The following is a 9,586-nucleotide window of genomic DNA, read 5'->3' on the forward strand; positions in this document are numbered from 1 at the left end:
GAGAGAAGAAGGCTTTTTTGGATTCTTTAAACTTATTATTCTATTAGTTCCCTTTAAATCCAAATTACAGTCATGTATGCATATATTGAACACTGGGAGGAGCTAATATAGCAAAGTTTCACGTCAAAGAGAGTATGATGCCTGCTTGCTTTTAATGTTTAATAGTTAATAGTTATAGAGTGTAACTAACACATGTATGTAGGGATGCAGCTTCAGAAGGGAATTTTTAGCACTCAGAATAGTTTGATCAAAGCATAAATACACAAAATAGTAAAAAGCCATTAAATTAGAACCATTGAGGCTGCTTAAGTCTCAGATGTGTCTCAAAGTAACCTTGAGAGGCAGATGTAGCAAAGTTAATTAATAGAGTCTAACAAGGAGACTGGAATGTGGTATACTCCTCAGATAATTCTTATCTTAGGGCAGAAGCGTTCCTAACTCTGTATCTCCTCTGCCTGATACTTTTAATTGGAACTAAGGAGTTACAATTAGAGACAGATTTACAACTCAAAAGAGATTTAGTAGTCAGGAAGCAGGATGCATTTGTAACAATTAGAGATAGGAAAAGTCATATCTCTTGGAGGTGATAGAACTAAAGGTTATATACAGGTAAGAGACACTTTAATGAGGAATAAGGCCTTGGCAAAGGCAGTAAATCTGTTGCTAATTAAAATAGAGTTTTCCAAGATACAGACATCAGCAGAAACAGCTGAACAGGAACAAGATAATATGAAAAAGCTCCTAATTAGCAAAACATTCCTGAAAACCTCTGTCAGAGGTAAATGGCAGGAGGGGCTAGATTTAATTGAAATAAAGAGGAAGGTTTCTTAAAATCTTTGTTTACAATAAGAATTTAGTTTGGCCTGTATTAAATATATACCACTATACATCACAAATAGAGAATCACACATGAAATGGAAGGACAACCAAAAGGGATTAGTTTAAACAGAGGTTAGCAGAAGACTCACAGTGATTGATGAAACCAGACAGAAGGAATTTAGATAGATAAGCAGATGGCTGTTTGAAACATGTCAGGGTCAGGCCAGGGAGGAATAGCCAGAGATAAGCAAAGACATACCAAAGGCCAGTAATAAATAAGTGAGGAATAGCAAAAGATAAGAGCAAAAGACAGAAAGTTATCTGTGGCCAATCCTGAGAAGGCCTCCATCTCTGATGTCACACATCAGCCAATGAAATGTAAGACTCCTCAAACAAAGGAGCCAGAATCCAATATAAGGGAAAGGTTCACACTGGAAAACTGCGCTCTCTCTGAGGGCTCTGAGAGTTCCCACATGACTCTCATTGCTTTGGACAGGAGGCCTGTTGCTGGCAATGAAATAAAGCTTGCAGACAATCATCACTCTTGCCTACTGAGTTTGCTTTTGAACTTTGCTCGTGACCTTGCAACAAAACAACCACCTGGATTTTTACGAACTATTTTTAAAATGTGAGACTGCTAAGTGAACTACTTTAGAAGGTAGCAGCAATTCTGTATCAGCTCCACAATCTTAGTTTACAGATGTCACTTATATTAAAGTTTACAAGTATTTTCAAGAACAATTGACAGAGTGCAAACTATCAGAATAGAAATGGCTATGATATTAAAGCTCTTTATTAAGACACACACACACTTGTTCAGTAAACTAACTACAAAAGACAACCAAAATCAGTATCAGTAGTAATTCTGGGCCATTTCTCTAATGCATTGATTAAAGAAGGATTTTTCAGAAAAATCAATGTAAAATTAAACACACATACACATAAATAATGGTTCACATCCAAAGACAGAATATAAATATCATGGTAGCAAAACTCTTACTCAGTTGGAAATAAGTTATCATATGATGTAATAAGAGTAGCAGGCAGTATCTCTGAATCTTAGTTTATAATTATAGTATTAGTATATTTATGCATATTTCGATATATATTGGTGAACTGGGCCCGTTTTTATACTAGATGGCTCCTCATATCCAAAGCAATTTTATTCAGCTCCCATTTCCTTGTTTGCAAAGCAAGGCAAACACCATTCCACAATATACATTTGTAGGTTTACAGGGTGTAGGAAGGTTCAGTTTTTGCGGGCGTATACCACAAATATACAAGGATATCATAATGTGCATAGATCCAGGTAGGTTTTTAATAAAATTCACCATTTCACAATGCACTTATTGCCAAAGGAAGTTCAACTGATCTCTTGTCGAAGGGCAGTTTTGAACTTGGCAGAAGAGCAGAGTGTGAAAAAAAACTGACTTCAAATTCAGAGTTCTTTCATTTGTGCAAGCTCTTGTGGGAGAACTTTCTTCATATTCAGTCAAAACTCACCGTTTCTTTGAATCCATTAGCACAAGAGGACCTGTCCTTAAGTTACTCTGACAAGTGCCATGCAGATTCATATGTAATCATTTATCATGTATACTGGACAAGGGGGAGTTCATCTGACAAGAAAGTGTGCCACTGAAGTTAATGGTATTACAGTATATCTTTTAGAAAGAAAACACACAGCGTCAAGAGTTTTACTGACTTAAAACTGGCATGGTACGGATTAAATTCTTATCACTTTAAAAATTACAGTGGAGATATTTTCTCTTCTCCTGCCATTTATTCCTGAGGTTACTGCCACCATGGGGTTTAAAAGTGCCTGTGAACTACTACCTTTTATTATGCAAACAAATGTTATTTTGCAGTGCATGTTGCCAGCATTGTAAAGATTATTTAAACAAATAGTGCTATATTTATATACCATATACATTTATGTGTATAATAAATTGATTTATACACCATATAAAAACCATATTTATACACCAAGTAAATAGTGGGAGGCTTGGAAACTTCTTGGGACAAATTGCCACCATGAAACATAGGGGGATATAAATAAAGATTTTAACTCTTAACTTGCACATGTTTCTAGGTTTCTTAACACAAATTAAAATGAAACTCTTTCCCTGATCAGAAAACATCACAAAATCATTTTCATGATTCAGAAGATTTTTAACAATCTTTGGAGAAGACAGCAGCTTTTAATTTCTGTCTTAACTCATTCAAAATCACAATGGGGCTACATTTAGAATTTTTGTACCCTAGATATTATAGCTAGTTCAATGTAACATTTGTCAAATGCCTGCAGTTTACCAAGGGAAGGGAAATGGAAATTTCTCTAGACCAGTGGTTCCCAACCTATAGGTCAGGACCACTGGTGGGTTGCCAAAGGGTGATGGAAAGATCAGATAACTAATTGCCTCAAGCCCTGAGGCTGTTGAAAAATCAGATATTGTAGCTGCTAATTACCCTGCAAAGAGCCCAGTTCCTAAAGTCTGCAAGTAACCTGCATCCAACCAGACACTCCCCTTTGGCTATGTTATTAACAGTCAACAAAACCTTTATTAGGCATAAACATTTGATAGGTGAGAACTCTGTACAGAAATCATAGAGAGTATAAACCTAAATAGTACACAAATCCTATGTGTACACACAGATACAATGTACATTACATTTTGCAAACAAACATGAATTATTTAAAAGACAGAAACAATCAGTTACTCTGCGGATCTTGCCAGAATGTAGCCTACTCAGTGATTACTTGGTACAGAAAGCTTGGCTCGATTCAGAATACTCAAATTTAGGAACTGTGCGACTGAGAGGGTTGTATGTTCTACATCACCTGCTAGAAGGAATTGAATTATATCTTTCTCAGAATGCCCTGTTTTGGGATGGAGCAAGGGAGAGAGAAATTGCTGCCTTAGTACTTGATATCTGGGACAGTGCAACATGATGTGTGTGGATGATTCTACTTTGCCTAAATTGCAGCTACATAAATGATCTTCCCTGGAGGCTTCTAAATCTGCCATGCAAGTCATTAGAGGGGGTCACATTACAGCATGCCAAGGTAAAAGCCCTTCTCTCCAGGGGGTGTATTAGGAGGGACAGATAATTTGGTTGTTGACCACTTGTGATTTTAAGTTGAAAATTCAGAGGGAAACATTTTTTCTGTGCTGCGCCTAGAATCTCTTGCCTTTCTATATCAAATAGTCTGGTTTTCACAAGTCTGATGATAACCTCAGGAGAAGGAGCTCCTTGTAGATCGACCTCAAGGTCCATCTGTTGGGGTTTTTTTATAGAATAGTACTAGGCAAGGGGATAACTTTTAATCAGTCAAGAGCCCCTTTAGCAGCAAGTCGTGATCAGCCCTAAAAAAAGACTTTGGCCCAGTATTTTAAAAAACTGGACCATGCATGTAACTCCAGCCTGTGGTTATGTTATTAGCCATAGTAAGCAAAGGCTGAGGATACAGATCATAGGGCATCCCTGTTCATCAATATCAATATCCATCACCATCAATATCCTCAGGCTACAATAATTGCAATTAATTCAGGCAAGTCACCAAGAAGGAAGTAAGAAAGTTTCCATACTTGTATTGCAAATAGATGTGGCATCCAGATTGAGAATAGCATTGACATTGGAATAAGGTCAACAATTATTCCATCCAGAACCTCTTCCCAAGTAAGTCATGGTGGACTACTGAGATCTCTGCTAAACCAACAGTTGATGAAGATGATTCCTAACCAAGCAGAACAGGCCTATCAGACAAAATAGCACAGACACACTGGTTGCAAATAAGTAATCTGTCTTCACAGGCACTAGCAGAAGAAGGCTCTAAAAGGTGCTCTAGCCCATGCTCAGTTGCATCTGCTTCAAGCTTTCCTAACCACTTAACAATCTAAGTATGAATTTTTATCAAATTAATCAAAATCCAAGGAGCACAATAAACTTATCACTGCCTTCATCAGCCCAATGCTAAAAAATGCTAGAGAAATTTTCTCCCCAGTTCTGTTCAGGACCTAGAAAGAGTAATTAGTTCTACAAATCTGCAGATAATGCTCCTTCTTGACAGCATGAACAATAGGCTCATTTTCAAGCAGAATGGCCACCATTAGTCATTCAAAAGGAACCAAAACCAGGAAAGGAGAGTCATGTTGCATAGAGGGAAAGGAGGGCTTCAGGCTGTTTTGTTGTGGATTACAGAGGTAATATGTGGCAGATTTCAGGAAGTTTTGTTTAAATCAGCAAAAACCTGAAGGACAAAAATGCCAAGATGACACACAAGATGGCAATGAAATATTTCTTGTTTTCCAGAAAAATCAAGGCAGCAAACAGCCAGATCGGAAGCATGTGTACCAGAAGTCAGTCTCACAAGTTTCAGTGGCAATGGCTTCAAGGCAAGCACACTTTGGATTCTTATCAAAAAGGGTTACTTTGATAGGTTATTTCAAGAAAGACACTTATAAAGTCAGGTTTTTTTCCCCTGCACCTATAACATGAAGTTGCATTGTATAATGCAAATTAGCACATAGCATTCGTGTACAAACGTTAACTGCTACTTTGAAGAATGATGTAGAGAAAGCATCTGTGGTGGGAAATCTTCACCTAAGTTACTAAGTGGATAATACTAGATGGACTAAGGGCCCAATCAGGTTGCTCAGAGCCAGAGCTGAGAGCTGTAAAAAGGTCACAAAGCGTGTTTACAGCACCCAGCGAGTAAGGAATGCTGGTGCAAGGCCCAGTGCCAGCAGGAAGAGGACACACCACCACTGGGAATAAATGCAATCGCCGGGAAGTGGTGCGGCCTCTGGGGGAAGATAGTGGAACCGGGGTAGAATCAGTGAAGTTCTAGCCCGACATGGAATTCAGGACATGATGGAACAGAAGAGCTGACACAAAGTCTCTCAAGTCTGTGCCAGCAAAATAGGCGGTGCAGACTTGAGAAGCCTCATTGTGGGACTTGGGGCTTTCCCTGGGGGGAGGGGATGAAAGTCCCCCCTGAGGAAACCTCCAGCTGCTTCCCAGCACCTGCTGGATACAGCAGTAGGCACTTTGGTGCTGCTGCTTCAGCAGGCACAAGGAAGCTCAGGATTGGGATATACCGTATTTTTCGCTCCATAAGACGCACTTCCCCCCCCAAAAAAAAAGTGGGGGGAAAAGTGTGTGCGTCTTATGGAGCGAATACTGCAAAAAACAAACAAAAAACTCCGCCCCAGCCCTGGCCCTGCCCCCTCGCTCTGCTCTGCTTCCCCAGGCAGTCAGAGGCTACTCAGAAGTAAGTCTCAGAGTCACTGGGGCTCACTCCCAGGAAAGCGTGGGTGGGGTGGCAGTCTCACTGCGCAAGCCCTCGTGTCTACTCAGAAGTAAGTCTCAGAGTCAGTGGGGCTCACTCCCAAGAAAGCGTGGGTGGGGTGGCAGTTTCACTGCCCAATCCTGTGCATGCCTACTCTGAAGTAAGTCCCATTAGAGTCAGGGGGGCTTACTCCCAGGAAAGCCTCTCTCTCCCCCCAAGCCTAGAGCATCACAGCCTCTCTTTCCCCCCCACCCCAATACTGGAGCATCACATCCTCTCTCCCCCCAAGCCTGGAGCATCACAGCTTCTCTCTTCCACCCCCCAAACCTGGAGCATCACAGCCTCTTTCCCCCCCCCCCAAAGCCTGGAGCATCACAGCTTCTCTTTCCCCCCACCCCAAGCCTGGAGCATCACAACTTCTCTGCAACACAAACACTTTTCCCCCTCTCTCACACACACAGGTTGCACCCTTCTCTTACACAAACAGATGCTCTGCCCCCCACACTCACACAGCAGGGGAGGGGCGCTTTCACTCACCTCATCCAGAATCTGAATGTAAGCCCCCCCCCATCACAAAGAAAAAACTGTCTCCTTGGTCAGAATGCCAGTGTTTGCTTATTGCACAAGCCCCAGGTAAGGCTCGGTTCTCACCATAAATCCAGAGGTTTGTTGTGTCTTGAGAATTCAAGTTGTGGTTGGACTTTCCACTTGTTCATTTGTATTGGAATCCTGGAAGAACTGGCGAGGGGGTGTCAGCAGTGGCCCCTTTAAGGGTAAGGCCTGGGCATTCAGCAGAGTGTGCTGCACAGCTGCAGCCACTGGAAGGCAATAGGGCCCTCAGGGATATAAGGAGTACCTGAGGCAGAAAGGGTTTGTGGGTTTTGAAGGAGTGCAGGTTGGAGAGGAGACTGACTGGGTTTATTGAATTTGGAATCTGACTGTGGATTGTGACTGGACTTGGATACCCTGATGGATTTGACTGACCTTGGACTGTAATTTGGCTTATTGGTTCTGGACTCTGATTTGGCAACTCTGATTGATGGGACTGATTTATTTGGCATCTGTGGACTGGAACTGGACTCACTTTTGCTTGCTGCACTGGTGAGTTGTACAAGGGGGACTGATCAGCCTTAAGCGGGCACAAGGCCCAGTGGATTGGGATTTGGCAGAACATCATTGTAGCAGAAAGATAATATGATCCCCTATTTGTGCGCACCTGCTTTTGTGAGCTTCATAAATTCTGACTCTAGCGATGATGAGTTCTTGGGGTTTCCAGAAAACTAGAGTACTCAAACCTTTAAGTCTCTCCATTTGTTAATGACAGTGATAATGGTTCTTAATGCCACTGTTGTTCACTTTACATGGTTCAAATGTTGTTCTGTTATAGTTTATTAAATATTATTACACTACTTGGTTCAAAATATTTTTTCCTGTTTTCCTCCTCTAAAAACTAGGTGCATCTTATGGTAGGTGCGTCTTATGGAGCGAAAAATACGGTAATGGTCCTAACTCAGGATGGCAGCTTCGTATGGAAAAAGTGAACCAGAATTTTCATGGAAGAACGGAATGTAAGAGAAAACCATTTATGTTCTGAACTCCCATTTGATTCTTAAGCTTTGGCAACATTCAAGAGCCCCAAGTGGAAATCATTACAACACTTTCAAAAGATAGACCAAAACGCTTTTAAGTCTATCCTGGAAAATAAAGAAGGCAGGGTTCACTGCATTCCAAGACACAAAATACCCTGGTTGGTTTTGTATTAGCATTATTGTTACATTGAGAATTAGGAAAAATAAGCAACATCACTCTAAATAAGCATTTAGTAGGAACAGCAGTTAATTAGAAACACTATATTTCAACAATTCAATGTGACAAAGCAGAAAATCTAGAGAGCCACAAGAAAGGCTTACAGGACAACTTGTATGGCAAGTGAAACGGAAGGAATTGGTTATGTTTAACCAAGAGGGAGGTATGAAAGCTGTCAACTAAGATAAGCCACCATAAAGTTTCAGAATAGGTCCTCAGTTTAGCTGTACTTGTCATAAGAGGCAACTAAACAGCCACTGGGTAAATGGGACTCATCAGCCTGGGAAGGCAGCTCATCTGAGAGAAGGAAAACTCTGATCCCAAACCTCCACTGCCTTGTGGCTATATCCAGTTATGGAAAAGGCTTCAGGAGTCAACCTCGAGGCAAAATCTGGAGCCGGAGTCCCTGAGGCAGTTCATGGCTGAACACAGTTACATTCTGGCAACTCCTGCGACGCCGCTGGAACCAACCATATTGGCCTCTGCCTTTCTTTGGACCATTTCAGCGACGTGGAGAGAGGGGATTTGCTGCATGGGAAACAGTCTATCCTCCATATCTACTCTATCCAGGCTTTGTGCACTGGAGAGGACACTGTTCCAGAACCACCATTCAGAGCACAATACCATAGTCTTCCGAGACTGAAGGATACCAACAGACAAAGTTTCAGGAGAGGTACCAACAGAGTTCCCTCCCAGTTCTGGGTCTATAAGACTACATTCTGTATATAAAAATACAGTAGATGACTTTAACTGAATATCCAAATTAGAAATCATAGAATATTAGAGTTGGAAGGAACCCTGGAAGTCATCTAGTTCAATTTCCTACTCAAGTGCAGGACACAACTACATAGCATTCCTGACAGGTGGCTGTTTGGTCTCTGTTGAAAACCTCTAATGAGAGCCCAACTCTACATGAGGCAGGCCATTCCAATGCCAAACAGCTCTTACAGATGGGAAATTCTCTCTAATGTCTAGCCTAAATCTGCTTGCCCGTAGTTTCAATCCATTAGTTCTAGTCCTGCCTTCAAGAACCAACACCATCAGTTTACAAAACAAAAATACTATGACTTCTCCATGTCATTGTTGTCCCAACAGTGATATACACCTGTGAGACATGGAAGATGACAAAGAACATCATCTGGCAGATAAATGTCTTCGACAAATCCTAGGCATATCCTATCGAAAACATATCACAAACCAAGTATCGTATCGATAACATATCAACAAACATGTATGCACCCGCTGTTGGAAACCATGGCTGAACAATGCTTCTGATTCACAGGTCATATCCTACATCGACCTGACTCCCAAGGACAACCATGAACTGGATTCCATATGAGAGGAAGCAAAAACCAGGACGTCCAAAGATCACATGGAAAAAGACTTTCATTGAAGGCCTAACAGCCATCAACCTGTCATGGAATGAAGCAGAGGCTGCTGCAATTGATTATGAAAGAGAGCACTTATTGCCCAATGTGATGAACAGCATGGGTGGATCTAAGGTTACAATCCTAACCACATTTTCCTGAGAGTAAGCCCCATTGAACAAATTAGGACTTACTTCTGAGTAGACCTGGTTAGGCTTGTGCCCTAACCACAGAGAGTAAAGACCTCCCATTCTTCTGTGTGACAGTCTTTGAGATACTTAAAGATGGCTACCATATTTCACCA

This window comes from Tiliqua scincoides, chromosome 5 (genome assembly GCF_035046505.1).
Source record: "Tiliqua scincoides isolate rTilSci1 chromosome 5, rTilSci1.hap2, whole genome shotgun sequence".
Lineage (NCBI taxonomy): Eukaryota > Metazoa > Chordata > Lepidosauria > Squamata > Scincidae > Tiliqua > Tiliqua scincoides.